This window comes from Octodon degus, unplaced genomic scaffold (genome assembly GCF_000260255.1).
Source record: "Octodon degus isolate 3935 unplaced genomic scaffold, OctDeg1.0 scaffold00033, whole genome shotgun sequence".
Lineage (NCBI taxonomy): Eukaryota > Metazoa > Chordata > Mammalia > Rodentia > Octodontidae > Octodon > Octodon degus.
Window position 1 is genome coordinate 1,886,062 of NW_004524609.1, and position 4,426 is coordinate 1,890,487.

Here is a 4,426-nt window from a genome sequence, read left to right on the forward strand (position 1 = left end):
GAGGTGGGGGAGTAGGGCGCATGGGGAAAGCGGCCGGCCGCGGGGCGGGAGCTGGGCTGCAGGCCTCAGCAGCGCAGGAGGCAGGCGCCGAGCGTGTGCAGAGCCCCACAGTCCTACCAGGGGATTGTGAGAGTGGGGTGCGCGCAGGGCTTGTGGGACGCCATGCCCAGGCGAGCACGGGAGGGCAGGGAATCGGGGCCCGGGCCTTGCCAGCCTCGCGGGGCCCCGAGGAGGCCTGCCCTCTGAGTGCTGCAAGTGCGGGCGACACGGGAACAACAGTGCTGCGCAGCCAGGTCCTCTAGGCTCCGCAGTGGCAGCTCCCCTGACCTTGAGCATGGTCCTGTGGGCCTAGAACTAAATTGGGAAGCGTACTGGCTGTGAGCACCACAGCGTGTCCACATCCTTGCCTGGAGTCTGGATTTAAAAATAGCTATGGGGCCTGGCAAGCCGGAGTGTCTGAGTTCAATCCCCGGTTCCACCAAAAAAAACAAAAAATAGCTATGGGGTCTCGAGATAGCTCAGCGGACTAAGCTCCTGCTTAGGCAAGTGCAGGGACCAGGGTTTGATCCCGGGCACCGCAGGCGGCACTGGCCCCGCCCCCAGGTGCTTAGAGCCAGCTACTGAGACCTGCTATGGTGGTGGTGGTGGTGGTGGAGGTGGTGGTGCACACCTGTAATCCCACAGGAGGATCACTGCGAGTCTGAGCTGCGTAGTGAGACCTTGTACCCAATAAATAAATTAATTTTTTTTTGTTTTCTTTTTTGTGGAACCTGGGATTGAACTCAGGCCCTTGCGCTTGCCAGGGAAGCGCTTATTCCCACTGAGCCATCTCCCTGGCCCCAATAAATTAAATTTTTAAAAAATAGCTACGGGCTAGCAGGGGTGGTGGCACAATGGCTATGATCCCAGCACTCGGGAGGCTGAGGCAGGAGGATCTCCTTTAATTCCAGACCATCCTGGGCTACATAATGAGCTCAAGACCAGCCTGAACTGCATAGTGCGAACCTGCATCGAAAACAAAACAAACAAACAAAAAACAGCCAAGCTGTGGGGCTGGAGGCAAAGCTCCTGTGGAGTGCTGCCAGTGGCAAGTTCCCTGGCTTTGTCACCAGCAGCACCGTGGGGGTGGCAGCCTGGGGGGAGGGGTGCAGGCCAGCCCTCCAGCTACACTCCAGCTGCTGGGCAGGAGCCTGGTCCCTGGCCAGGGGGAGGAGGTCCTGGCAGACACACCTGGCGGCCTTCACTGCCCTGCTGAACCGAGAGAGCCAGTAAACACTGTTACCTCACGTGGCTTTCAGGACACGCTCCCATGAGCTCTGCTGCAGATAAGGCCTCTGGCCTGCTGGTCGCCGCGGAGTGGGTGCCTGCGGAGCTTTCCAGGAACCCAGAGGTAGCTCACAGGCTGAGAGCAGCCACACTTCACTGGCGGCAGTGGCGGCGGCCTCTGCTGGGTGTCCTCCGCCATCAGCAGGCTCACGCTCCGCTCTGTCCCCAGGGCAGGCTGATGTCCCCACCCTGCATGGGGGCGCGGTCCTAGAAGCCCCTGGTGTGATCACAGTGAGAGGCTACAGATTCGCTGTCCTCAGCCGCAGTCCCCTGGCTGAGGCTGAGGCTGCGCTCTGAGCCTCTGACCGCTCCTGCCACCTGCGGGGCGGGCGGGCGGGGGGAGTGTCAGACCCTGGCCGTTCTTCTACTGGGTGCCATTTGACCGCCTCACACACAAGCTACTTTCCTGAAGAATTCATGGTTTCACTGGTTCTCCTGTTTTTTGAGAAGTTCTTTCTCTTTGCAGCCCAGGCTGGCTTCAGATTTGCAGTGGTCCTCTTGCCTCAGCTTCCCCCAGTGCTAGGGTTACAGGGCTGTGCCACCAGCCCTGGCAAACTGGGCCTCTTTAAAAATAGTACTTAGAGGGCCGGCCAGATAGCTCAGTGGATTAAAGCACCTGCTTAGGCAGAGTGCAGCAGCGGGGTTCGAGCCCCAGCGTGCTGGGCCAGCCCACCCTGGGACATGCTGGGAGGGAGATTGAGATTGGACCTGGTGATGGGCCTGTAATCCCAGCTCTTGGGAGGCTGAAAACAGGAGGATCACTACGAGGCTGATCTACGTCATGAGACCCTGCAGGCTCTGTACTAAAATTAAAAATAAAAAAAAGTGCTTAGGCCTGAGCTGACAGAATGCCCGAAAGTCCTCAGTGACTCCACAAAGATGACACTGAACACTTGCACGTGCTCTGCTTGAGAAAGGGAGGGAGGAGCGCCAGAGGGGGAGACCGGCAGAGAGACCCAGGAAGCGCAGATGTCACGGAAAAGCCCAGGCGCAGGGTATGCTAGGGTTTGTGTTCAATTTTGCAGTAGCCTTGCTTTTATCCTAAAAGAAAAGTTGGGAAAAAAGATAGAGCGATCAGCAGAATCAATGGAGGGTTTTTAGACAATTCATAGATGCTTTAAAATGAGAACATGTAGGGCTGGGAAGATGGCTCAGTAGAATAAGCGCTTCCCTGGCACGCCCAAAGGCCTGAGTTCAATCCCTGGTTCTGCCTAAAATAAATAAATAAATAAATGAGAGCACGCTGCAGGGCTGGCCTGGCCTGGCCCCTGGGGTGTGCTGAGATGGCAATTGAGACTGGGCGTGGTGGCACGTGCCTGTAATCCCAGCTCTTGGGAGGCTAAAAACAGGCGGATCACACCCTGTAGACTCTTCCCTAAAAAACCTAAAAAATACAAAAATTAAAATAAATGAAATAAAAATAAAATGAGAGCATAGGCCAGGGGGATAGCTCAGTGGCATCCTGCCTGGCAAGCGTAAGGTTCTGAGTTCAATCCCTAGTACCCAAGAAACCCCCAAACAAACAAAATGAAAGCACGTGTCTACAGGTGACCTTCCTGTGTAAGAAGAGGTGGTGTGCCAACAGGAATGCCTGAGGCCCAGGAGAGGCAGGTGACAGACCGCAGTCAGCAGGTGTCTCAGTGCAGCTGACCCTTCTTTGGTGACTGCCAGTGGTGTGCAGGCCGAGAAAAAATTGGGAGAGAAAAAGAAAAAAAGGGGTAGAATTTGTTGTTTACAGGTTAGGTTTGGTTTGTTTTTACAGGGAATCAAGCTCAGGACCTTGCGCTTGCCAAGCAGGCCATTGCTGTGTGACTGAGCCATATCACCAGCCCCTATTGGGAGTTAAACTCTAATCGAAGATTAATCTGCTTCAGGAAGGAGCCAACAGAGGACAGGTGGAGGCCTTAAAACCCTAGATGGGTCTCAACTTCTCCGTCACAGGAAAAGCTTGCAAGGGGAGACCTCAAGGACGCTTGCGGCCCCCCGCCCCACTGATGTGCGTCCTAAGAGCATGTGTTGGGTGGTGCAAGACTCAGGGCTGGGTGGGACTTAGTGGCCAGGCAGCAGTGTGCACTGGCCCAGGGTTTGGCCCCCTTTATGGAGTACACCAAAACCAACATCAAAAAGTCTTAGTAAGAAGGAGGTACCAGGGCCGGGGAGATAGATGGCTCAGTAGAATAAGTGCTTGCCTGGCAAGGACCTGAGTTCAGTCCCCCGTAAAGTCAGGCCCCAGGCCGCAGCAGCACCCTTGGAGAGGCTGCAGCCCGCCGCCGCCGGAGCCCCTCCTTAGGTTCCTTGCTCAACCTGGCAGATTATCGCCGCTGCCCACTTTACAGATGGGAAACCGAGCAGCGTCAGCAGCAGCCTCTGGACTCTGAGGGCAGGCTCTGGGGAGCCATCACCCCGCGCTGAGGAGAGCGAGGGCAGTGAGGTTAAAGGCCTGGCGGAGGTCGCGCAGCGCCAGCTCCCACGCGCGGGCAGCCGGCTGTGCAGGCTTTCGGCGGCGCGCGCGAGTTTCTGGCAACCACTTAGCGCGCCCACCGCGACTGCCCCGAGCGGGTCGAGGCTTCCGTCTTCTGAGCTCTTTGCGTTCCAGTGTAGGATCTCCCCACAGCCGTGGTACGCGATCTCATTAAGAGCCGGGTGGCCGGTCTCTTGTCCGCTTGCGCGGTCTGTAGGCTGTTGAGGGGCGAGCTTAGGCCCGTCTGGAGCTGCGCTCCGCGTTCATCTGCAAAGCCAGGACGCGAGGCTTACTGAGCAGGTGGCGGGCCAGCGGCTATCAGCTCTCAGCTCTGTGCTGCCGTCTGCTCCTTGCTCTGCCCACTTTCTGGTTCTCCAGCTGGCCAGGTCGCGGGGTTGCGACTTCTGACCTAAAAGCAAGAGAAGCAGCTGCCACCGCCCCTGGGCTGTTCTCCTGGAGCCTGTGGGGCGGACAGGGGAAGGCATGTCTATTATTTGCAAGGAATAAGACAGAGAAAGTTAGGTACGGAGGTACCGGGGATTGAACTCAGGCCCTTGTGCGTGCCAGGGAAGCACTTATTCCACTGAGCCATCTCCCCGGCTCTCTGAGGTTATTCGCCCCTTTTTTTTTTTTTTTTTT